The sequence below is a fragment of the Paramisgurnus dabryanus genome, chromosome 19, assembly GCF_030506205.2.
Source record: "Paramisgurnus dabryanus chromosome 19, PD_genome_1.1, whole genome shotgun sequence".
In the NCBI taxonomy this organism is placed as follows: Eukaryota; Metazoa; Chordata; class Actinopteri; order Cypriniformes; family Cobitidae; genus Paramisgurnus; species Paramisgurnus dabryanus.
In genome coordinates this window covers 4,709,494-4,736,965 of record NC_133355.1, presented here as the reverse complement: position 1 = coordinate 4,736,965, position 27,472 = coordinate 4,709,494, and the positions used below count along the sequence as shown (strand labels likewise).

General features: G+C 36.3%; 1 long non-coding RNA gene across 1 annotated transcript in view; it reads left to right on the top strand.

The window, feature by feature from the left end:
* The first annotated feature begins 2,107 nt into the window (after window positions 1–2,107).
* Window positions 2,108–27,472, top strand: part of LOC135775465 (uncharacterized) — an 87,327-nt gene continuing 61,962 nt past the window's right edge. The window contains exon 1 of the long non-coding RNA XR_012335437.1: window positions 2,108–2,236. This is a non-coding gene — a long non-coding RNA (uncharacterized lncRNA). The remainder of the gene's footprint in view (window positions 2,237–27,472) is intronic.

The window sequence follows — 27,472 nt, the reverse complement described above, 5'->3', positions numbered from 1 at the left end:
GATCCAACCCTTAGTTTTTTTTCATAGAGGTCAGGGGCCAGTGTCATACTTACCCTGTGGCTTCATCTAATGTCTTCATATGATCAGACGTCTCTCGCTGTTTAATTTGTGTCCTGTCAAACCCGCCTGTGCCGTATGTACGCTTTAAAGATGTACGCATCTGAGATAATGCAGCTGTGAGCCGTGCAGCCTGACACTTACATGAATCACAGAGACAAAGATTAGCTAAAACTCAGATGGTAATAAAACCAGTTTGACATCCAAGTCTGTTAAAAAGAAGATGATATGAGATAATGTATTCAATAGCATATGAACCAGTATTTGATACTACAAAATGGAAACATCTCTGTTATTTTGTGTGTCTCTTAGCCGTTTCAGACTATATTATGCACGTTTAATGTAACAGATTTGTATAAAAGCTGTATGGTGCCGATCTGAGATACTGTATTTAAGCTACAGGGTACTGCGCAACAGATCTCAGATTTGAGGGAGGAACAGAAGTGAGGAGGAGATTTATGATACACAACAAGCTATTACGAATCTCAACATAACGGGACAATCAAATAGAGGAAATGGTCTGGAAACTCTGTTCTTCATGCTGGAGTGATTTATCCTTCACATAGTCTTCAGTCTAAACTGATCTGGAGGGAATGGTGACATCATACCGTCTCTGTTTCAAACAGGACCGTGATCACGGCAAACTGTTCTGGGAGCAGTCAGGGAAAATGATGATATAAGGTACAGCAACGTAGCCAGACTCTTCAGTTCAGAACCCTTATCTTGAACTCGGATAATAAACCTAAACTGATTCATGTGAAATTAAATACTGTAATGCAATTTGCATGAACACCTTGGAATATTGTATAATATTATATAAGTACCATGGTATAGATACCACTGTATTAGCATTTGATATAATCACTTTACAATGGAAGTGCTATAAAAATCTTTATTAGAGAAATAAGGTGATAAATGCTTTTACTAGGGCTGGGGAAAGAAAATCGATTTTTTTTTTATTAATAATTTTTTTAAACGTGGTCGATTCAAAATCGATTCTCAAAGGCCACGAATCGATTTTAACAAAAAAGAAATAACCTGATCCTGTTTGATCAAGGAATGCGACTGTTTTGACTTTTTTCAGCATACATTTTTCATCTTGCATCAAAATAATATTTTATTTAACATAATTGTATACATTTGAAAATTAGAGATGGGTTCTGTTTTAATGTACCCAAGTGTACCTAAAATAAAAAAAGTTTAATATACAAGTTTGTGGCTCTCAATTTCTTTTTATTAATTACCCACTTGTAAACTTAGGTTTACTGTTTTCTTTTTAAAAAATATAGTATTTGTATTAAATCTAAATTCATTGAGAATTGAGAATCGAACATAAAAATCGATCAGAGAATCGGAATCGAAAGGGGAATCGATTTGAAAGCTTGTGAATCGAAATCAAATCGATCTGGAACATTTGAATCAATACCCAATCCTAGAGTTTACCATGCTGTTGTGTTATAGCTGTGTTAACTATAAAATATAAAAAGTGTTATTTTAAGAGGACTTACAAAATAGGTAAATCTTATTTTAGGGCTGCCTAACGATTAGTCACGACTAATTGTTTCCAGAGTAAAAGTTTTTGTTTACATCATATATGTGGGTGTACTGTGTATAATAATTATGTACAAATACAAACACACATGCATGTATATATTTAAGAAATATTTACATGTGTATATACGATTTTATTTATCCATGTGTGTGTATTTATTTATACATAAATATTATACACAGTACACCCACATATATTATGTAAACAAAAACTTTTTTTCTGCAAGCGATTAGTCGCAACAGCAATAATTAATTTCCACACCTTTTTTCATTTAGGAGACTTTTGATAACCCAAACTTTTTACCTTCATTGAAACATTTGACTAACAGTAGGCAGATATGTACAGACATGTTTCCCCTTACCACGAATTACATACAATTCTTTTCTGAAGGACATCCTAGACTCTTTCATAATAATTGTGCCTCCATTTTTCTTTCTGTGTTTCATTTCCTGTTTTGCCACTGGCTTTCTCTTTTTTCGTCTGTTTTTGTCTCCGCAGAGAGTTGTACATTGACACAGTTCAGCCCACAACCCCTGCTCAAGGTTGCATTGAAAAGCTTGTGTCTGCTTTTCCCATAATCTCTGCACCCAGTGTCTCTCTCCAAATTACAGACTTCCTTCAGTAAAGGTTGGTGCAGTTTGGTAATTAAAAGTCTGCGCTGGTAACTAAAAGGTTGCAGGTTCGAAACATGAAAGTCTCATCTTATAAGCATTGTGTCAATTGCTCAATTATAATCATAATCATGATTATTTTAAGCCTAAATTTATTTATTTCTGTTTCTATATATTACTACAGTATATATGATGAAAAACCCGCTAAGTGCGTCTATCATGATTTCTTGTTAAGTAACATTTTTTTTTAAATCAGACTCTTAATAGATTATACCTTAAATCTGGTATTTCTGCAGATTTTTGTTGACGCAAAAGTATTTGATGAGTATTTGTCTGGTACATGTTGAGTACAAGTGGGGCAGATGACGATGCGCTGGGTTTTAACAAGACGAAGCAACAGTACTGGAATGCGGCACAATAACCGCTTAACCTAGATTATCTTTTATTATACCACGGGTCTGTTGAATGCTGTATTCTGATTGGCTGAGAAATGTTCCGTGGGTATGCATTCATTTCTGATAACCGCACACCTAACTTGTCAAATGTCTTAAAAATGGGCACCAGAGCAATATTTGTGGTAACCGTGGTATAAGAGGAATAATTGACTCCGGTCCTTTGAATTATAAGAAAATAATCAGGGCTCAAAATTAACTTTTTTATTTGGTAGCACTGGTGCTCCCAACTTTAAAGAGTTAGGAGCACCAGCAAAAATTTAGGCGCATCCATCCAAAAATTAAAAGGCACCAAAACTACAATGTATATGTTATTAGATTTATTTTATTAAAAATAAAACGCCACCATGGCCAGCATTTAAAATTTGGTCTTCTATTTATTTTATTGTATTTTTTGCTGCATAGATTCCAAAATTAATACCCAAATGCGGTTGAAATAGTATAGCAATCATAATTTAACAATTACAGGTAAAATGATTAAGATTACAATAGAAAATCTAGCAAACACGTAAAACACTGATTAACTGGGACATTACATAAGTGACCTTAATATAGAAGACTAATATATATATTGGTATTGAAAACTGCATTACCAGGATGCTATTACTACTAAATAGGCAATGTTTTAAAAAATACTATAAAAACATACCATTATTGTCGTGTTCCACATCAACATGGACCACATGTTTGTCGGATGTCCATTCACCAGCGCATGCGCACATACACTGTCAAACACTCTTTGACAGACAGTTCGGTGTCTCCATTAATAATGAACACATTTGTCATGACACTACTTGTGTTTTTGGCACTTTCGCCATGTTTAAGCAAGGTCTGGCGTTTAAAATGTTTTGATTCCGCCACCAACGCCGTTTTACAGGATTTACAGTAAACACAGTTAGTTACATCGAGCCATTCTCATAGCGGAGACACTCGTAATCTTTAAGCCACTCTCTCTGAAAGGTTTAACGTCAAGTCTTATTTTCCGGTGGTGGAGTCGCATTTGAATCCGGATCGTCGTCATTAATTACAGTAGTAACATTGGCTGTAGTCGGCTCGTTCTCGTCATGCTCGCGGTTCGTCTTTCACATTTTCGCGCTTCACGTACCAACGTAGCACGGCAACAAGGAATGACTGACGCTCATATTAGCCAATCTGCGGTCTTCATTAAACGTAAGAACTTAATGGTGAAATTTGATTGGTTATGTAACGTTGGAGAGAACACTGAACCTGGGACAGCAGCACGCAGCATCACAATCTAAATCAAGTCGCACCACACAACAAAATGGGCAGTCGCACAAATGCTCCCAAATATATTTTAAGGTCGCACAGATTAAATTTCGGTCGCATATGCGCCCAAAATAGTCGCAATTTCGAGCCCTGATAATGCACACCCGCGGTGTAACGGCACGACGCGCATTGCACCTTGGGTGTGCATTGTTTTCTTATAATTCAATGGCCCGTCGTCAATTATTCCTTACGTAATAATTTGAATAAAAAATCTATTACAATTTAATTACACAGTACGGTGGTCCATATAATGGGTGTTTTTTTTTTAAATGTTCAACTCTCACCCCCTAAATGTGTTAGGATATCAATAAAAACACACTGTGCAAAATTTTGAATTGTTCTTACTAGTGATGCGGCCGCCGATATTTATAGCGATAGGCAATAGCATGAGAAAGGCGGATACTGATTGTTTATTAATTAACTGCATAAAGAAATCCATTATATGTAAAAAAAGAGTTAATGTTGTTAATAAAATAAATGCTGAATAGCAAAAACCACCTTTGAAGGTTGTCATGCTGTCGTCTTATATTTGTTTTAGCTTAATTTGTGCCTCTCTTATTATGTTGGTCAGTTAAATGTTAACCATGTTCAGTAAAAATAATTTGATGCAGAAATAAACTAGCTAATTGACCAACTGTATAGTATTGTTTACAAGTGCTTAATATCGGTATCGGCATCGGTATCGGCCAGAAGTTGTCTGCTTAAATTGGTATCGGTATCGGCCCAAAAAATCCTATCGGTGCATCCCTAGTTCTTACACTATCTAGAGGTTGCTCAAAGCCTTTGAATATTTGCGAAATCACATATTTTTGCAAAAACTTTACCATTTAAAAACGCACAAAACACATAAAACTTGCTTCTTGGAGGGTAACTTTGTTCCAGTTATTTCACTCTCTTCTGATCCGAGTAACCACATAGTGGACTTGCTTTGTGTTTTAATTGCATGGAGCATGGTCAAATAAGTCCATTGCTGCCATAAGTATATATTATTAAACAATTATACATGCTAGCACAAAGTATCACATAATATGCTAATGTGTTAAACTTCAAAGGTCTAGAGCAACCTCTAAATATTAATTAATATAGAAAAAATAAAAAAGCTGAAAAATAAGGACCACCATATTACACAGCCCTAATTGTGCCCCTTGCTCCTTTTAATAAGTTTACTCCTATTGTGTGAGAGTTGTCAGCTTTATAAAGAAGTAGAGCAGTAGAAGTCCATATGTAGGTAAACTGTAGCTGAATACAGAAGACTAGTGTAGTCATATAAAGGTAAAGAAGATCAGTGTAGACTGTTTGACAGCATATTTTTGGACAATAAGAACTGACTATATCAAACATGTCACCAGTTATGCAGCAGGCCAGCAGTGACCTCCCTTAGGCCAAGTTAGTGTCTGACTATTTCAGTCACTTCACCATTCATAACATATGTTTGGATTTTACAGCAAGAGAGGATTAACCATCAGACTTTGAACCTTAAATTTCATAAGAACAAACTATTCAGGTCATAGTTCACCCTTAAATAACAATTCTGTTACCATTTTTCTAGGGATGCACAGAATGTTGTGCAACCGAAATTATTCGGGAGAAAATAGCAAATAAATACTTTTCGGTGTTCGGCCAAACAGGTGAAAAGGCAAAATGTTACCAAACAATGAGGTCTTTGATGACGCAATCAAATTAACCAGCACAGAGTGAGAGATGTGCAAATGCAGCAAACATGTTGGAAATCATTTTAAAGTGTCTGAGTGTCACCTGATAAAGGTCTTGAATGTCCAAAAAAATCAATAACTTACTTGCAACCAAAAACAAAGTTACTGCCTTTTGCCTTTGTAAGGCAGAGCTCTTCATCTTATGTCATTGAGCATCAGCAGTATGTAATAAAAACTTCCCAGAACCAGTAAAGTCCTACAATGACAAACATGCTTATATTAAAGGAGAAATAACAAGTTTATTTAAGGATAATTCTGGTATTTAACACTTTGAGTCTCATTTCTGGTTTGTTTTGAATGAACTACAGTGATGGACACTGAAATTTTGACAATGGGTCGTGTCTTGACTTTTTGACTAGTTTAGAAGCGTCTCTTGACTGCTTTAGAATGGAAGTCAATTGCCATGCACAAACATGTCATTAAAACAACACTTAACGTTCATTTTCAAAACTGTGCTACTCACCGAGTGGTTTGTGGTGTTCGTTGATGATTAAAAACAAGTAGTGTAGCAAAAATAAAGTTTCTGTCATGGTTTATTTGGCATTTTGTAAAATTCCATTGACTTCTCTTGGAAGACTCATTGCTCGCTGATATATCACTCCGCCGCCGGGAAACAGAAAAGGGTCTGTTTACATGTGGTTGTAATTTTTTCGATCGGTTTCTCTCAGAAGAATTTTTTTCCATATTTGATGGCTCAGTGACCAGTCTTAGGTTTGAAGTTGAGCTCGATTGTGACTGTCTATACGCTAGACACCAAGTTCCATTCAGCGTCCTTGTACGGCAAAGTGTTTGTCGCCATCAAGTGGTCGGGAGTGTGCTGACGCTTCAGACTCAAATATAGAGCGGAAGTATATAAGCGGATGTGAACAAATAGTTCCACTATAGCAAATAACACGGATTGAAAATATACATTGCGCCGATATATTTGTTTTTAATCATCAACGAACACCATGGACCACTTGGTGAGTAGCACAGTTTTGAAAATGAACGTGAAGTGTTGTTTTAATGACATGTTTGTGCATGGCCATTGACTTCCATTCTGAAGGAGTCAAGAGACGCTTCTAAACGAGTCAAAAAGTAAAGACACGACCCATTGTCAAAATTTCAGTGTCCATTACTGTAGTTCATCCAAAACAAACCAGAAATGAGACTCAAAGTGTTAAATACCGGAATTATCCTTTAACAACCGATTTGCTGAGCGTCTGCTCATCTGTTAATCTTGCGTCGTCTTTCTCTTCCTTTAGTCGTGCTTGACAGTGCACGCAGGCGCAGTGCTACAGTGCTATATAAGCATTGGTGCAAGTTTCTTAAGTAAGGGATAATGTAGAGGCAGCCGGTAGTTATTGGGAAATAAGCCCCGACAGTGTGATCAGGACCCGACGCGAAGCGGAGGGTCTTGTATCACACTGAAGGGGCTTATTTCCCGATAACTACCGGCTGCCTCTACATTATCCCGCTTATTACACGGCTACTTGTCACATAAGAAAAAAACCGGACATGAATATGAATTTGAAACATTTTATTGGCATATTTGTTTTAAATTAACATTTTTATCCTTCCGCGAAACTTTGCACAGATGCATAAAATGATCGTAATACCTTATTAAGATCCTCTGCTTCATACTTGTCTGTCTCCATTTTTTCTCTTTTAGCCAGTCTTTGAGAAGTTTTAATGCCCATTCTGTATTTTTTTGTGTGTTGGCTTCGTAGCTGTCATGCTCTATTTTGACAAGTTCAGTCTCAGTTAGCTGTCTGTGTCTTGTCGTGGTTGTCCATTGTTTGTCACAAGATGGCGCCAAACAGTAATCTTTATTGATCTTTATTGGCGCGGAGCGATTTTACTCGTACAAGTAGTACCGGCTATGCGTTATTACTTTGGAGCGGTTATTATTTGAAAAGAACGAACCTGCAAATGTCTCAACTGACCAATCAGAATCAAGCATTCCAGAGAGCCGTGTAATAAGGCAGAGTAATGAATAGGCTATTTGAATTTTGCGCAGGAATAAAAGATCAGATTAATATCCGTTTAGCCAAGACTCATTTATGTGGTCAAAAGTATTTATTTAGAGTTTTAAGTTTTACTAAGAGTTTTAACAAGTCAGATATCTATCTGATCAGAGTAGTGACCAGATGTAAAAAGGCCCTATAATGAAACATTTAGTTGTTAATTAAATTAAAATAAATATAGTAAAAAGGACATTCTAAAAATGTAACTTGTGCAATTGTGAGAAAATTGCAATGAAAAACAAATTTGGTTGTTCGGTATTCGGCTGAGTTTATCGTTTTATTTGGCTGCGGTCAAGAATTTTTGTTTCGGTGCATCCCTACATTTTTCCTAAAATTATCAAATGAAGAGTTTGGTTCCAAAATGCAATAAATCCATTTTGACAAATTTCGGGAAAAAAAATTCTATACCAGGAAAGTGACAAGATGAAAACCACTATTTTCTGTTAAAATCTTTCACATAGCATCTTTAGGTAATAACATTAAAAATTCAAATCCATAATTAGATTTTTAAAGATTATTTTTCCACAAAATGGAATAAATTCAAGTTTTTTTTCAAAATGCTGTAAATCTCTTGAATCAATATATAAATGTGCATTCATCTTTGCCATGTTATATTCATTTAGTTGACTAGTGGTATACACTGATAAAAATAAATAAACATTAATGGCATTAATCAAAACACTTACTTTGTTATATTAAGAACACTGTCATTGCTGCTGTCATCCTTGGGACGTCGTCGCTGAACATTTGACAGCGATCAGCTGTAAAATGTTTTGGTCCTGCTCGATTTTCGTTGACTTTGAGTAAAATTATGGAAAGTTTTTTTAAGATGCCCTGCGGTAAATGTGTTAGCATGACAGAAACTTGATGCTGTCGTGTGATAACAAGCAACAGACGGCATTTTTACTTCGCTGGAGTGCCTCTCATGTAAATTATTCGATTTTGATGGCTTATGTTTCTTCCCCGCCACAGAAAACCACCACAGGTTTATCAATGCCATCAAAAGTATTATTTTGTTTTTGTTTGTTTGTTGATCACGAAGTATAAAGTAGATGAGGAAAACTTGGATTCTGTGTGTATTCAATGCGTTGTGGTTGTTAACAATGCCTGGAATGGTGCGCTTTGATTTGTTGAGCCGATTTATTGCATTCTGCAGAGAAGGAGGACCGGCGTTTGTCGCAGTTTGGGAAAAAGGGAGAAAAGATGATAGAATATCGGATTTTGTGTAAAATGAAGAATTTACTTTTTAATACTGACCTGATACAGTACTGAATTTGGCTGTAACTAATTTTTTTTTAAATGGTGTTTATCACATTTTGGAACCAAACTCTTCAAATGCACCCTAAACATGTGTATCCCTCCGTTAAATACTGGCTAATTCTAATAATTTATGTTTTTTTAAAGTTAATTTATATGTTTACATTTTACATTTATGCATTTGGCAGACACTTTCATCCAAAGTGACTTACAGTGAATTACATGGTATACATTTTTATCAGCATGTGTGTTGCCTGGTTTTAATGCTCTACCACTGAGCTATACTGGAACACATTAAAGCTGTAATCCATAACCCTTGACTCTATATTACCATCTCTGTTTGAAAAATAAATTGCAGGTTACTTTACATACAGTGTATCATTAAATAGATTGAAGTCAAATGATATCAAACTGACAATTCCCACAAAATCGTACCTGACAGCTCAGATTATAAATTGTGATGATCTTATCAAGGTTAAGGAGACATTTGTATATCCTTGCACAAAAAGTGACAGATTGCAGCTTTAATGTTATGAACTTTTTTAGCAACTCAAAAATAGTTTTCTTTAATTAAAGACGTAACTGTGCAAGAGTCGAATTCATTTATTTATTCATTTTTTAGAAGTTTTCCTCCCTCTTCTTTCTTAAAACTTCTATCTTAGCTACTGAAGTGTTTCTCCCACAAGCTTTGGCACATTCTTTTATCCGGGTCTCGTGCCAAATGCGACTTTCACAGATTTTTTTCTCCCAGAGGCAAATAGAGGCCCACGTGTCTCCTGAACATCAAAACCGTTCACACCTCCTCTCTAACTTCTCCTGCTCTGGGGGTTTTACAACCGCTGTTTGTTCTGTCTCTGCTCTTCATCGTGTGAGGTAGGAAGGTCTTCATCTACTAAACCCAGTGGATTCATAAAAAGACATTTTGAAAGATGGTAAACAAAGTCAGGAGTGAATGCAGAGGTCTTCAGGAGGCAGTGAGGTCCCATCCGATGGGGCTAAGCCTTAAGATTAAATGTTGCAGGGGAATGTTATAGCAATGTTATTATTTATGTCTAGATACGGAAAAGGCAGGAAAGGTCCTGTGGTAAAACATAGCAGCCTTGCATACAGTTCTTGAAGTTTGTATTTCTAATATGTAAAAATCTTTCTCACCAAGCCCTTATTTTTAAGCCCCCCCTCTACAACCACCTGTCTACTTTATAGTATGTAACAGACAACGTTCACAATACAATCAATGCCTGATGAATGAAATAAAGTCCCACCCTCATTTTTCTTTTTTTAAATGCAGTTTCCCATAAAAATGTCACATTGCGGAGGACACATGGATATAAAAGCCGACTTCAACTCAAAGGTCACGCATATTTATATTTATATTTAGAAAGTTAAGTTCGTTCAGTAATTTTGAAGATTAGTGTTTAGTCTACAGTTGATGTTCTTTAGAGAATTGATAGGCTTTTATCACACAGCATTTATAATCCCTGCACACTCTCAATCTAGATATTCAATTTAGATTAAACAGTGCAGTAAAAGCCATTAACATGACTTCATAACTGTGTGTTATTAAAAGAGATTTTTATGTCTGTCAAATATATACTGTGTATAAATATGAAGGGTTTGGTTCCAAAATGCAATAAATCCATTTTGACTAATTTCGGTAAAAACGTGCTTTCTATAACAAGAAAGTAACAAGATGAAAACCAATATTTTCACATAGCATCTTTAGGTTATATTAACATAAAAAATTCTAATCTATAATTTGATTTTCAAAGATTTATTATAAAAACTGATTCTTTTTTAAAGTTTAATAAATCTATTGAATCAATATATAAATGTGCATTCATCTTTGCCATGTTATATTCATTTAGTTGACTAGTGGTATACACTGAATAAACATTAATGGCATTAATCAAAACACTTACTTTGTTATTTTAAGAACACTGTCATTGCTGCTGTCATCCTTGGGACGTTGTCGCTGAACTTTTTTGATAGCGATCAGCTGTAAAATGTTTTTGTCCTGCTCTATTTTCGTTGACTTCTAGTAAAATAATGGAAATTTTTTTTGAGATCCCCTGGGGTCAGTGTGTTAGCATGACAGAAGCTTGATGCTGTCGGGAGAACAAGCAACAGCTGGCATTTTTCCATCTCCCGAGTGTCTCTCGCGTAAATTATTCGATTTTGATGGCTTACGTTTCTTTTCCGTCACAGAAAACCACCACAGGTTTATCAAAGTATTTTTTGTTTTGTTTGTTTGTTGATCACGATATACAAAATAAGATGAAGTAAACTAGGATTCTGTGTGTATTCAATGCACCGCCATTGTTGTTTACAATGCGTGGAATGGTGCGCTGTGATTTGTTGAGAGGATTTATTGCGTTTTGCAGAAAAGGAGGAGTGGCGTTTGTCGGGTTTTGGGAAAAAAGAGAGAAAAGATGACAGAATAACATGGCAGATATTGAATTTTGCGTAAAATAAAGAATTTACTTTTTAATACTGACCTGATACAATACTGATTTTGGCGGTAACTCATTTTTTTGCGTTTTTTAAATTACATTATATATATATTATATATATATATAAAAGATGTCAGATGTGTTGTGTGGCTGTATAACTGATAATGGCGTGATATAGCAATAAACCGTTAAGGCTGATGTTTTTTCTGAAATCCCCTTTTCTTGGTAAAATTACTGTAATTGATGGCCTCAAGTGACTTAAAGGTCACCCTCATATGGGAAATTCACTTTTATATGTCATTTGAACAACTTTTTGTCGTGTGTGTTTATCATTACAACCACCTTGTTATGATAAAAATCTGCCCACTCCTTTTCGGGTACTGTGTAATATCATTGTGCCTGCTGCACCCATGTTACGGCAGCAAAGTCCTTGATTATTACGCCAGAATAAGAGTATAGTTCCTAGCAATATCGGCTAAGAAAATCACTTATTTTAATTTTCTGTCGGTCTTAGTACACGATCCCTACTTCAGATTAAAAGATTTTAAATATTTCAGTTGAGTGATTCCAAACCTTTTATTAGTACTCCATCAGTATGTTGTCAACTACGTATTTACATTGGCTTTACAGTCCCGCCAAAATGATAGCCTCAGTCAAATCCATTCTCATATCAATATATGAAACATGTTCATCAGATTAAATGCACTAATCTTATTTTTTAGAGATTAAAAACTATGTCAAATAATTTGCAATATCAGTTTAAAGTGGTCAATACCTGCACTGAGGTGGTAATGGTTGCAGTCAGTGACCACATTAACACATTTTCTGTTGTGTCTGTCACAGCGTCTCAGCTGTGTCTCGAATGACATTGATGTGCCCTATGCAGCGTGAAGATAGTCACGGTCGCTTGTGACCTCACTAACCCCGTAAAACCGATCTCAGAGTGGCCGTTCTGTCTTCAAGATTCTTCATTTACAGGAGCGGCTATGATAACCTCGCCGTACGTAACAATCAGGGCTGCTTTTCCCCCCAGTAGATTGGTTATTGATTTCTATTTTTTTCTCTGCCAGTACTGCTCGCTGACCAATTTTGTTTGCCCCTCCAATTCGGCGGCCTCTCGTACTGACCGTACACGTCTGGTATCCACTGTTATCCCATCGCATGACATATGCTTAAAATAATTCGCCTTGTCGTCTCGTGGGCCGTTCGCTCATAAATAACGATCATTATAGAAGGCAGCCACATTGAGTTTTGTAAAGCAATATTTTCTGTAGCATTTATTTCACGTTTACTCTGGACTGCTCTCATTTATCATGAGCCGTACAGGTATAGCTGCTCTAAGAGATGACAACAGAAACAGTCCAGCGATATTTGTCTCTCAAAAATGGTTGTCCCCGCGACATTGGCCCTATTTCAGACTCAAGTCCAATGTGAAATAGAAAACAGCATTTTTCTCATGCCACTCCAGTGTGTAGTGAGTGAAACTAATGGGCAATGCTTTGTTTTCGGCACATGCCTTATTGAAGGTAAAGTCCAGAGGAGACTTTCAGGCAGAAATTTCTGAGTAATCTGAATTTATTTGACTGAACTCTCGCATCTGGGATTTACTTTTTGCGGAAAGTTGGAAATACTCGTCATTGGCAGGGAAGCGTTTTCTCTTGATTTACGAGATATCTCGTCAATGGCGGCGAAAGAGTTAAAAGCCCTTGAAGCCAATTCTTTTTTTGCACATATAAGATTAAGGTCTGAACTTACTATAACCATTATTTTAAAAAAAATATTTCCTATAGAAATTTTTTTTATTTTTTAGATTATCATTATCAAAAATGATCATTACCGCAACATGATATTACATTAAATATATACATTTACAAACTCATGTTTCGGTAATGAGAACTAAAAAGTTGTCTAGGTACTATGACAAAAAAAATTTCAACTTTTATCTGGAGAGAAAAAATAAGAACTGCTTACTGCTTTGGGCATGTTGAGTGTCAATTATGTTCCTTCCAACATTTTTTTTTTACGGAGGATGAGGAAATTGGTTTTGGACACATTTATATTCCTTATTATTGTCTCTACATTAACCAATGATCACCAAATACCACATGTTTCTTTACTGTAAATGTTTTTAGTATAACATGCACTGAAGCTTTTTATTTTTTAGATTTTTTTAATTATAAATATTTCCATATCAAAGAACCCAAATTCATTCATGGACACGTTGCGGTAATGCAATTTTGCCCCTTAAATGTGAAACAAAAATTGGTTTGTATGATGTCATTTGAAATCATGTGCTAAATAGTACATGAAGAGATGTTCGTAACTGTATGCTTCTTATTCTGATACTCTTACTTTGCATTTACTTTTTATCAAAATGTTTCATGACACCTCATAGTCTGATTTCACGAGAATCACCCATTATCATTCATGACCCTTTCAAATAAGGTAATAATAGACCATTTCATTGTCTCTGTATAATTTTTGCATTTAATAAAGCCACATACCTTCTACTGTATGTAGTTATCAGAGAACAGATAATTTCAATGCATTTTTATTGCAGCTTTCTTTCTTTCTTTCTCTTCTTTCTGTTTGTGGATCTCTGTTATTTGAAAAGCAACAATGAAACCTAACCCAAAATTGAAGGAAGATTTAATTTTGCCATGTGGTGTTTCATCTTACCGGACTGTAAACAGTGACCTTTTTCCCCAGAATGTGATCCTAAAATAATTAATCATGTTGGATGGATATACAGACGGACATGCTGCTGTATGATCATATTACTACTGTCATCCTTAATACCTGACTTTACTAATCCTGCTAATTGACATCTAAGGACATTTCTGACATTTATCTTGAAAAATCACTTCTTAAAACTGGTTCAACACCAATATGATCAATCTGATGACATCTTGAGTCACATCATAAGTAGCACGGGTATATTTTTTACATTGTATGTGTCGACATTATTGTGCCAAAATATAGCATTATTTATGCCAAAAATCATTAGGATATTAAGTAAAAATCATATTTCATGAAGATATTTTGTTAATTTCCTACCATCAATACATAAACAAATGTATTTATCATTAGTAATGTGTTGCGATGGACTTAATTTTGATAACTTTAAAGGCGATTTTCCTCAATATTTGGCAATTTTTGCACCCTCATATTTCAGATTTTCAAATACTTGCATCTCGGCCAAATATTGTCATATCCTACAGTGGCGTAGCCAGAAATGTTCAAGTGGGTTGGCCTGTATAAAACAGGGTGGGCAAAGCATACAACATATGTGACCTGTGCTGTCCAAATATGTCCGAATGTGCGCACTCTAATTTTGAGCTACAGGCAAAAGACATTTTGATCTGAATTTATTATTATTTTAAATAAAAAATAAGTAGCTACATTAACCCCTGTCCAGCAATCCCAATGATCTAAATGATCTAAATCTTTTGTTTGTATGTTTTCTGAGAGGTCTTCTGCTAAACCTAATAGACGGTTTCAGCAGTAACAAGTCAACACGTAACTTCCGGTAAACTCTGCTAAGAATAAATAACAACAATGTACTTTAAACGTAGTTTATTTATATAACAAGCAAAATAAACAACACATAGATAACCTAGGAAACCAAAATGTTTTTAATTTCGACTAGGTACTTGTTCAAGAGTTCAGTTTGGCAACTAGTAAGACCATTAAAAAAATCTAAAAACGGAAGTAAAGTTCGAACCAGACGCGTATTGGGTCACCGCACGTGCGTCCGATGAAACAGTCTATAGGCAAAGTTGCGCACTTGCACATCTGCGTTTTGGTTTTTAAAACATGCAGGAATTAGAAAATTAAGTAAAGGACTTGGTGGATGTTAAAATAGTTATAAAGAAAGATAAAGTTTGTGACCTCATTTGATGTTTAAAGTCAAGTTAAAGTTAAAAAATCACACAGATATAATCTGCTATATCTAAAGTGAATGTTTGGTTAATTGTGACATTTTTTTTTTATAGATATTTTGTTTTACTGTGTGTGTACCAAATCTATTACTTTTACCAGTGATTTTAAGGTATGGATGCTGTTTTTTTTTTTTTTTAAACTTCGAAAATGTCAAAAAACTTTGACTCTATCAACTTCAAACAAGTGTGGCTCTGTTTTGCCAGGTTAAATCACACATTGTTTTGGAGTTTTTTAAATCAAGAATGTCAATTTTTTTTATAATTTACAAGCAGAGGTCACATATAACTTATTATGCAACATGTTTGAACTTATCTTTACATCCCCTGGGGCATCTGGTTAAAGATCATAACAAATTAACTTTATCTCTGATCATAATCAAGCGTATTTGTCATTTTGCAGAACTTTGCGCAAGGGAGTTCAGAAATAAAATGCTCAGATGATCAGTAATCATCAAGAAGTGAATACATTTTTTATATCAGATTTATTTATTGTAGAGAACTGTTTTGACAAACGTAGGGTAAGTCTGAACTATAAAACTCCATAAAATTAAGAGTGGAAGCTTTATTTAACAAAATAATGATTTGATAGAAGTTATGTCATGTCATGTTTATTTGTAGTGTTTATTATTTATTGTTGTTGTTGAATTACTTAATTCTGTCCGGAAAATGACTTTCTGGTTGGGTGTAGAGCCCTGCAAGCCCGTCGGGGCCTGACGGGGCCCGATAGGCTAAGCCCATTTGGGCCGGGCTCGGGCCGTTTTTTTTTTTACAGATCGGCTCGGGTCGGGCTCGGGCTTATTTTAGCGTCTCTCCTCATTGTGTGTGTGTGTTTGCGTGTGTAGCAGAGACAGCGCGCATCTGAGGCTATGTTTACATTAATGCGTTTGTCCTTTAAAACGTTACTTTTGCTACGTTTACGCCTTTCATTTACACACCACCGCTTTCATCCCTCATAAACGGATTCGTTCGCAAAAGCTGCAGACCCTATTTTAGTTTGAGAACTCAGACCTTGCGCTGCAGTGTAAATGAACGTAGATGGAGTCTTATGTAAACGAACACAGCTCATGTTAATGTGACAGCGCATCATTTTCAAAGTAAAAATATTTTTTATTCAGGTAAATGGAGGTTTGCAACGGAGGTTTTGCCAAAAATAGTAAACCTCTACCAACCAGCTATTATAAACGCTATATCAGATTGTTTTATGTATCCTTATAGATAATGTCTGTTTTATATTTATGTTTGTGTATTGTTGGGTTTGAATATTGTTGTACAGTAATGTTGTTTATGTTTTGTTTAAATTTAGTTAGCTTAAAACGAAAGTTAGACCTTAATTTTTAACGCCATATAGGGCGTTGTAAAGGTCAATTTGAAGGTAGAATTGTAATGGGTCAGACATTATTTCCGAGTTTAATTTAAGTTTTTCTTGCTACTTTAAAATAAATTTCGTTTCATATAATTTGTCTCTTAATTTTAATCGATGTTTTGTTGATAAGTTTTGTGACTATAAATTAATAAAAACAAAAAATCAACATCATATTAATATTTAATGCTCGTTTAGCCGATTGCGCTTTTTGCCATTTCTGTGTTGCTAGCGGAGGACGTGCACGGACCTCGCACACTTTTAAAAATTAACGTCATACTAATTTTTATTTATTAATTGCACACTGAACAGCGACAGGTAAGGGAAGGGAAGTTATTTAGTGCTTTCTGAAGAATACAGTCAGTTCGTACAAAAATTTTCAAATGGACTATAAGATCATAAATATGAACTGTGAACAATGAGCTATTATAACTCCCTACATTTAAGCAATAAGCATTTCTGTAGGCTAAAGCTATACTTCACCTCTTATTATGTTTGAGAATGCGCGTCCGAGAGAGAGAGAGCGCGCATCAAAGAGCGCGCGCGTCAGAGAGAGAGCTTAAAAGTAATTGATATTGGTCTTGGGTCAGGTCGGGTTCGGGCTGAAAAAATTGCAGGCATTGTCGGGCTGGGGTCGGGTAGGGCTTGAACACGTCGGGACAGGGCCGGGTTAGGGCTGGAGTTTTAAGCCCGTGCAGGGCTCTAGTTGGGTGGGCCACAAATCAAGTGGGTTGGCCCTTTTTATGCAACTTTCAGATGATGCCTAAATCTCAATTTAAAAAAATTACCATTGTATCTGGTTTGTGGTCCAAAATTTATATGTTAGTCTGACGTTGGTTTATGTTTTGAAATATCTTAGTATTATATAGAGGTCAACAACACATATAGGCTTATAATAATAATAAAGAGCAAATTTAAAAGTAATTAGGAGAGCTGGTGTAGAGGAGGGATAACAGGAAAATTCTTGTAAGGACATTTTGACAAGCCCAATGTGATTTCATGATAGATCTTGTCCATTAAGTTACCTCTTTCTAGCGTACCGTGGTGAAAAGTGTCCCCTGTTAAATCTTCACATTTCTGTTTGACACGCAGTGTGGGCCCATAACAACAACATGAGCCCTGGCATGCTAATTAACCACTGAATAAAACATGAGGAAGGCTCTTAAAGAGACGGAACGATCATTAGTAGAAGTTGATTACATTGTGTTGATTAATACAATTACCATTGACCAGAAGTGTGGGAAGAGAATACAGGAAAATAAAGAGCTCCATGATGTGAAGGTTTGTCTTTAGAGGATGTTTTGTTTTCAATGTTGAAACTGTGAAGGTTTGTCTCATGCAACTCAAATTGTGCCCCTGCACGGTTAGCCACAGTAAACTATTGTAATGGGGTGTTTACACTGTGATGATAACTATAACTGTATAATAGCATCCACACTTACGATCAATAACATTAACATTATGTTTATTCTAAATTGCGAAGGGCGATATGGCCCATTTTGAGATTGTCCTATCATCAGCCTGTCAGATTGTTGATACACAATAGTGTCCGGGGACGGGGCAGTAGTTTACTCATTTATTTATTTATTCATTTTTTACTCCTTTATGAAAAGTCACTTGATTGATGGACAAAAAAGAAGCGAGGGCAACACTGTCATGACCGCAACCTTCTTAAAATTATGCCATTAATCGGAGTGTGGAAAAGGCCAGGCGCTCTAATATTTCCTGCGTGCCAGGGAGCGGGAAAAAAACACTCACTGGTTTTAACCCTCTGCGCGCTAACCACCTCTCTAGTACAAGGAAGTGTCAGAACCGCGCTAATAACAAGCTCATATCTGGCCTGAATCTATGAAGGTACTGTACGCTTGGTGCTGGCATGCAAAGCAAATGTTTGCCAACTGAAAATATGGATTAATTCTTTCCCAGCCTTTAACTCGTCAATTGAGAGAAAACGCTTCCCTGCCAATGACGTGTTTTTCCGGCAATCCATAATTCCGCTATTATCCACTAGGTTACACAACTTCTAAAACCTGAAAGTAACTCCTTAGGGCAAGCAGTAAGAAATCCAGGTATGTTTTGAGGATCGCTCTGAATCTGATCTCCATCAAAAGACCTTCCAAAAAATTTTATCATCTCCGTATTTTTAAAAACTCATATTTGCGAGGTTATTAAAACAGAACAAATTAAAGGCAGGTGTTTGCCAAAATGTTTGCCAACTGAAAATGTGGATTAATTGGTTCCCAGCCTTTAACTCGTCAATTAAGAGAAAACGCTTCCCTGCCAATGACGTGTTTTTCCGACAATCCGTAATTCCGCTATTATCCACTAGGTCACACAACTTCTAAAACCTGAAAGTAACTCCTTAGGGCAAGCAGTAAGAAATCCATGTATGTTTTGAGGATCGCTCTGAATCTGATCTCCATCAAAAGACCTTCCAAAAAAATGTATTATCTCCGTATTTTTAAAGACCCATATTTGCGAGGTTATTAAAACAGAACAAATTAAAGGCGGGGTGCATGATCTCTAAAAGCCAATGGTGACATTTGAAATCACTGAAACAAACAGCCCTACCCCAACAGAATCTGGACCTTCTTTTGACAGACCCGTCCCACACATATACGCAACCCAGGCAATGTTGTCGGTGTGTTTTGGTACTCTGCCCGACTCCCTTTTCCAAAGGATAAAGCTCGGGGACGGAAAGACTTCAGTTTTTTTAATGCTGCTAACAATATATATATAGCCTACTGTGTACAAACAACAATAATAATAACACTACTATACATCGTTTAAAAGGTCTAAGGGTTTAGCATCAGTGTATGGTGTCCGTTTTGAGATACAATTGCTCTAGCATAAATATAGTATTTTGTTACAGAAGTCCAGATGACAACATGCATAATATAAACTGACTCCTTACCTTTGTGCTGGTATAAGGAACGCGAATCGAATCCAGTCTGTTTCAGATGTGTGAATAACCCATAAAAACTCTCCAACAAAGTACATCCAATGACCATTTTTGTCCACAAATGCGTATAATCCGTGAAATATAGATATATTTTCCATTGTTTACATCAGATTTCACATGAACCTCTTGTAATAGATTATAACATACAATCTGAGGACTATTTACATCGTAACACTTGTATATTAGATTACACTCGCGTTTAAAACCAGCGGTCAAACTTGTTTGTAAAAGTAGGCGGGAGTATAATACATAATATCCAAACAGCGCTGTCTAATATCGTGACGTCATCTGACTCGCGCGTTCCTCCAATGACTTCATGGAAAATATTGATAGACAGAACGTGTAGCCAATTAGATAACGAATTCAACGATCTTTGTGTGAAGCTTTATTTCCTGGTGTGGATACGGCATTTTATACGCTTATATAAGGATAAACAATAAAAAGAACGAACGTGTATGCATGTAAACAAAAGACTTTTATTTTGTGGCTGACTGGCACTTAGAAAAGGCACTAGTCTTACAAAAACTCTTGCAAGAACCTCATTTTTGGGTCTATTGACTTCAAACGTGAAATATAACTTCTTTAGACTTGTGGCTTTGGCCTCATTGCATTTCTAGGTTTCACACATATATTTATCATTAAGATTTTTTGTGTTAAAAAAGATGTTATGCAAAAAAAATTTTATTACAATGTACTTCTTACTTTTTACATTTTTATCTTAAAATAATTTTGAAAGATGGAAAACGAAGCTCAAAGTGTCTTCTATCTAAAGATACCACCGTTATGCTTATACTATAAATGGTTTAGTAAAAACAGCCCTTTTAGTGAAAGTAGGTATTTTCATGGTTTTGGGCCAGAATGGGGTGCTCAAGAGGTTAAACTTTTGTGGAAAAAAAACGCTAGTGGGGAAAGAGTTAATAGCAATGTATCAAGGTAACTATCGAGTCCCACCAAAGTCCCACCAGGTTTAAGCGACTTTTTGGTAAAATTTTTTAATAATCTAACTAGTATACATTTTGTAAGTAAATAATTAAGTAAACAGTCAGTGATCAAATAAAAACAGAGAAACAAATGAAAATTGGACAAATAAGTAAAAAGTCAACATACATACAAAACATTTGATTTTTGCTGAACAATGACAGCTGACACTTTAAAAACATATACAGTAATGCAAGGATCCAATAACCACACGTCCAAAACTACCTTTTCCCTAAACTGTGCGTTATATAATTCTGTACCCTTTCTCGCCGATGGACATTTTGTCCTGTGTGTATGTGAGCGTTCAAGTGCAAAGTGCAGCTGTGCTGTCCTGTGCTTATTTGTGTTCATGATCTGTCTGATAACTGATAAAGGTTTCTAATTACAGCGCGATTAGCAGGTTCGGGTCAAACGGGTCAGGTAGGTTACGAAATTAAATGAATGTTGCTGTCGGATAACAGAGTCTTCTGTAAATTACGGGTTTGTCCCGTGCAAGAGTCTGAATTGTGGTTCATGATATTAACTCTTTCACCTCCATTGACGAGATATCTCGTCAATCAAGAGAAAACACTTCCCCGCCAATGACGAGATTTTCCGTCTTTCCGCAATACCGCTATTATTCCGCAACTTTTTAAACCCGGAAGTATTGCCCTATGGCAAGTGGCTGCATGTCAGTGTCTGTTTTAAAGATCGCTCGGAATGGGATCTCTATGAAAAGTCCGTCACAAAAATGGAATTATCTCTGCTTTTTGCTCAAAATTTGGTGTTTTTGCAGAAACCTACCCATATTCAAAAGCTGATTACAAACGAACCACTGAAGGTAGGATGAAACGTTTTTTTTGTTTGAAAGCAGAGGGTCTGTTCTTTCATTTGGTATATTGTATGTTTATATATTTAAAGAAGAACATTTTCTGGAAGGCATTAAACTTTGGTGAAAATCATGAAAAACGCTGGCGCTGGCTGGCAACTTTTTTTTAAAACGCTGGCGGTGAAAGAGTTAACTATGGGGTACAGGGTTGCTAGCCAATATACTGTAGCGGGCTGCTTGCCAGAAGGAGATTTGCATGTGCGTTAGCAAAAAAGCCAGAAATGTTCACAAAGTTGTCTACCCTGTATCAAGACAGAAAATTAGACCATTTTATTTATTTTTTATGAGATATTAGTAAAATTTTTTATTATTTTGTGATGAAATGAGAAACTACACAGGATCACAAACAATTGCGATTGTGGATTTGCGGAAAACTGAAGGGGCTGTCTATCACCCCCTTGAGTACAGGGGTTGGTCAACACAATAGTAATGCGAGAGCACACCGCGCCCACAGATTTCTGTGGAAATTTACAAAATAAAAAGGCTTTAAAGTTGCACATGCAACACATATTACTTATAATAAATACATTTTTGATAAATTTACGGTAGGAAATGTACAAAATATCTTCATGGAGCATGATGTTTACTTAATATCCTAATGCTTTTTGTCAAAAAAATGTGACAGCAGATGACAACAACGTGGTTTAGCGAGTAAAAAAAAATCTTAGGCGAACTGTTAAAGTAGCAATTAAAACATTGTGCTAAGACTTTTTAATTGTGTGTATTGTGTCTATACAATACAACTTTTAAACTTCCTTTGAGTGTGAATTTAACTCCTAAATAGGTAAACTTATGTTCATGCACAAAGTGCTTTTTGTAAACCGACGTCAGTCATACATCTAAATCAAACACAATTAGGCTGACAGTGTCCTTTCAATAAATTAGCACAACAACTCGATCTAGTCGGGAGTGAAGTATGATTGACAGTCCGGCCTTGTTCTGCACTTTGCTAGCGCTCACCTTTCATTGGTCTACAGGCATCTTTAAATGAGAAAATACAGTCTGGGCTCATTATATCCATGTCCTTGGCAGAGCGATTGCACCTTGAAGAGCATGTCACGCTAAAGTAGTTTTAATGGAGCTTAATCTATCGGAAGATGCCGCGTTTAGCCTGCTAGCGCTGAACCATTCATAGCAAAGATGCTAGTGTTCCCATAATGAGGCCGTAGCTCTCAGCACAGACGGAGGAAATATGGATATGCGTTTCAATAATTCATGATGTTGTCTGGTAGTATCGATTGTACTCTGTGGAGAAACGATTCTTCAAACATGAAAGTCAGCGAAGTTTCGTTTAAAATTGAAGAGGAGAGTGAGCTGAGAAATGAGTTATAATTCCATCTGTGGTTTCTCTTCACGGCTGAGGCGAGCTCATTTTGGGCTGTTTCTATATTATTTTTGACAGAACAAACTCCCTCACGTGTCTCCGAATTGTCTTGCTGAGTAAAGCCGAAGTCTGAAGTGAAGCCTTGATGCACTAAGAAGAAGCATCCGAAAGAACAGGTCAATTGAAAAGAGATGCCCAAGCCAATAAGGTTAGGTTTTCTTTTAACTCGTGAAATATTTATGACCCACTCATCAATACAAAAAATTGCATCGTGCATTTTAAACCTTCATGAAATCTTCAGTTTAGTGTAAACACACTTAGGGATTAAATTTGAAATGCCCATGTGTATCTCTTCCATAAAAGATTCATAGCTGTTTGCTTGTATTTGCATAGATATTTAACAGCCTCTTAAGATGTACAAACACTTTGATTAAACTATACAAACTTTCTACAGAACTTTATTCATGTGCTCTACACTGTCAGAAAAAATGGTCACTTGTTGTCACTGGGGTGGCACCCCTCAAAAACTGCACCTTTGTACCTAAATAGTTTATATTAGTACCTCAAAGGTTTGTACCAAATATGTAAACACTTAATATTGTAACCCAACTATGTGATAGTATAGCACAGGGGACTTAACTCAAACTGGCTTGGGGCAATTTTTGAGATAGACATCTTGTCAGAGGGCCGCAGAGCTATTTTAAAGGGGTAATAGTGTGAAAATCTGACTTTTTCCAAGTTTAAGTGCTATAACTGGGTCCTCTGTGATTCTATCAACCCAAAAAATGGGACAAAGAACAAGCCTTTAACTTAGTTTAGTTAAACCATTCTCAGCAAGCAGGTGGAAAAAGTTTTGTGAGTTAGGTAGCAAGGCCAATTACTATAATACCGACCCTTAAGCAATGTTTATACTCTACGCATTCGCACGGGTGCGTTGGTGCGCGAGGCAAAAATTACGTCAACACAGAGTGGGAGGTCATGCGCGTTGGGTGCGTGAGACCCCATTTTGCTTGGAGGTGTGCACTGCAATTTTTGGAACCACGACCGTATTCGAAAATGACCGAACTTGAGGCGATTCTGTCTGAGCAGGCAAGCCTGTGACGTATCTCTTTGATCAATCCATGCAAACCAATGCATATACTATTTATCTGACACTCTGGAAGTAAAGTATGGAAACTTTGCAGTTTAACACACAAATTCTTTTACATAATTTTGGCTTATTTGTATTGAATGAACCCTTTGACGAGGAATAAAATACAAACCTTAAAGGATTAGTCCATTTTCTTAAAAAAAAAAATCCAGATAATTTACTCACCACCATGTCATCCAAAATGTTGATGTCTTTCTTCGTTCAGTCGAGAAGAAATTATATTTTTTGAGGAAAACATTTCAGGATTTTTCTCATTTTAATAGACTTTAATGGACCCCAAGCCAAAAAAATGTCAACAGAGTTTCAAAGGACTCTAAACGATCTCAAACGAGGCATAAGGGTCTTATCTAGTGAAACGATTGTCATTTTTGACAAGAAAAATAAAAATATGCACTTTTAAACCTCAACTTCTCATCTATCTCCGGTCCTGTGATGCGCCAGCGCGACCTCACACAATACGTCATCACGTCAAGAGGTCACGGATAATGTATGCGAAACTACGCCCCAGTGTTTACACGTGTGGAGAAAGAGGACCGTTCTGATGTTGTTGTATGTCAACTGATACTAATTAATGTCTTTGTGTCAGTTTATTGTTTAAAATGTTCCGCAAATGTGTGTTTCATATGTGTGACACGTGACCTTTCTATGTCACTACGCATTTACGTGAGGTCACGCTGGCGCATCACAGGACCAGAGATAGATGAGAAGTTGTGGTTTAAAAGTGCATATATTTTATTTTTCTTGTCAAAAATGTCAATCGTTTCGCCCTTATGCCTCGTTTGGGATCGTTTAGAGTCCTTTGAAACTCAGATGGAAAAAACTGTAAAGTGTTGAGTTAAGTGTTAAGTGTTGGGGTCCATTAAAGTCCATTAAAATGAAAAAAATCCTGGAATGTTTTCCTCAAAAAATATAATTTCTTCTCGACTGAATAAAGAAAGACATCAATATTTTGGATGACGTGGTGGTGAGTAAATTATCTGGATTTATTTTTTAAGAAAATTGACTAATCCTTTAATATGTCTGTAAACGTTAATGAAAAGATAATGTTTAATAAAGACATATTTAAGAAAGTGTTGTTTTATTCATGTTCTCATATTTATATATCAAGTTCTGATTTTAGAAGCACTAGGGTTGTTTCAGCGCATGACGACTTCTATCCTCTTCTTTGTGTTTGTTTTTGACTTGATTGCTTGCGTCGCCCCCAGCTGTTCAAAGAATAGTGCAACAGTGAGCGAGTCAGCTATAAACGCCTCGTCCGTTTGTTGAGACGTGCGCGATCAGCGGAGGCTCGTGTTGCGGACCAAAGCACAAGTATAAACAAAGCTTTAATCTGCACTACCCAACCACGGTACTGCCATTTAGTGCAGAGAGAAAGAGAGAGAGAGAAAATAATTGACAACACAATTGAGTTTCAATTAAAAAACACCATCATTGCGATCAGTGTTTGCATTTCGCACTTTCGATTCCTGGCTTGTGGTCATTTGCCGATCCCATACCCCTCTCTCTCCTCCCTGTACTTTCCTGTCCTCTCCTAAAACTCACTGTTGAATAAAGGCAAAAACTGGCAAAAAAAAAAAAAAACAAGATCAGTACAACAACATTACAGTAGACTGTATGTCTTCACAAGCATGTATTTGGAGAGGAGCCAAGCCGGGAATCAAACTTGGGTCTCTTGCACAGCACTACTGAAACAAGCGCACATATAGACCACTGGACCACGGGTGGCAATAAAAACAGAGGAAAACTTGAAATGTAACTAAAAACCAAGTTCAATGCAAACACATAAGGCAGATTTATATTTTTATACGTGTTGATGCGACACTCGTGTAAGGTGTTTGTTAACTCCTATAATAAAAAATACTATAATAATAATTATAAATAGCAGTAATGACAAAACACACGTCACATATTTCAGTTTAATTTTGAATTAAGAAGATTGTTCCCAACCTTCTAAAGCAGAAGAAGAGTAAGCTGACAAAGCTTGCGTTACTTTTAATAACAGTTAACAATAGATTATACAGCCGTTCAGAAAAATGCGATTATGCGCGGGCCGCATTTTAAAAAAACGCACTTTCGCCGCATAAATTGCAGATTTCTGCTCGCATGATTTCATAATCCCTGCATTTTCGTAGCAAAAAGTCATATATATCTTAGCATGAAAGTTGAAAAATGTTGCATTTACTTCACACATGCGCAGCCATGTCCCAAGTTGTCATGGGAACTAGTGATGCCAATGGAAAAAACGCCAACCCGCGGGTCCCGCTTTTATGAATTATTTGGCCCGCCCCGCAACACTGTATCTTTACAACCCGTACCGCCTCGCACCCGCCACCATTAAAATAGACATACTAGGCATTTGTAATGTAAATAAAAAACGGCTTTATTTCAGCCCTGTAAACTGGCAATGCGAATGAACCATAGAAACCAGCATGGTCATATTAAAGCAACACTATGTAGTTTCCATGTAAAAATGACTTACAGCTCCCCCATGTGGTTGAAAAGCGCAACAGTGCCTGGTATCAGACACTCTTCTGCAGGCAGGGGGAGGGGCGGGGCTGTGTGCTCTACCCTCCACCGCCACTTTCAGAGTGTGCTAGTAGCAGCTAGGAGGCTGCTCAGTTTGCAGCAACAGTACAATTTGTCCAGTTAAAAGTTGTTCTATCACTGAAATAATTTTAGAGACATAAAGGTAAAAAAACTACATAGTGTTGCTTTAATATAGAGATAGGATAATGATAAACATTTTAAACATTTACAAAGCAGCGTTTGTATTACAGTATATATTCACAAATTCCCTACCATAATTTCTCCCGCAGATTGTCTTTCAACTTTTATTTCTCAGTTTGTTTTGTTGTTGTGGCTGGCAGCAGGAGCTACTTGGCGTGATACAAAAGGTTTGGGGATATCAAGTTACGTTACGGAAGTTATGTTGCCACGTATCAAAGAACGTAATAAAATATAAAAATATATATTCAAAAATATTTAATATATATGCTACAGGGAATTAGACGCAATATACCTGCTTTTTATTTTGTTTTAATTTGTTTTAATGACCCGCCCCAACCCAGTTACAATTTCTTTACCCGCCACGGCCCGCGGGTTACGAGACGACCCACGCATCACTAATGGAAACGTTAGGAAGTGATGTAATTATGTGAAGAACTGCAAAATGGCTGCAAACAGTTTTTGCAAGTTCACGCAGTTTTTGCAAGTTTACGCAATTTTGGCAAGTTCACGCAATTTCATCACATAAAATTGCATAAATATCCCGCATATTCCATCGCATTTTTTGAGAAAACATGCCGCAAGATCAAGGATTTTTGCTTGCATCAATCACAAAAAACTTTTTTGCATTTTTCTGGAAATACTGATTATAGATAAAAAAAACATTGATACAGACCACTTTTCTCCAAATAAATCCTACAATTTGTCCTCGCTCGCTAAAAAAACGATCCTTCCACATGCGGTTCAAAACTCCTGTGTCAAGCTGACGCATCACTGGTTT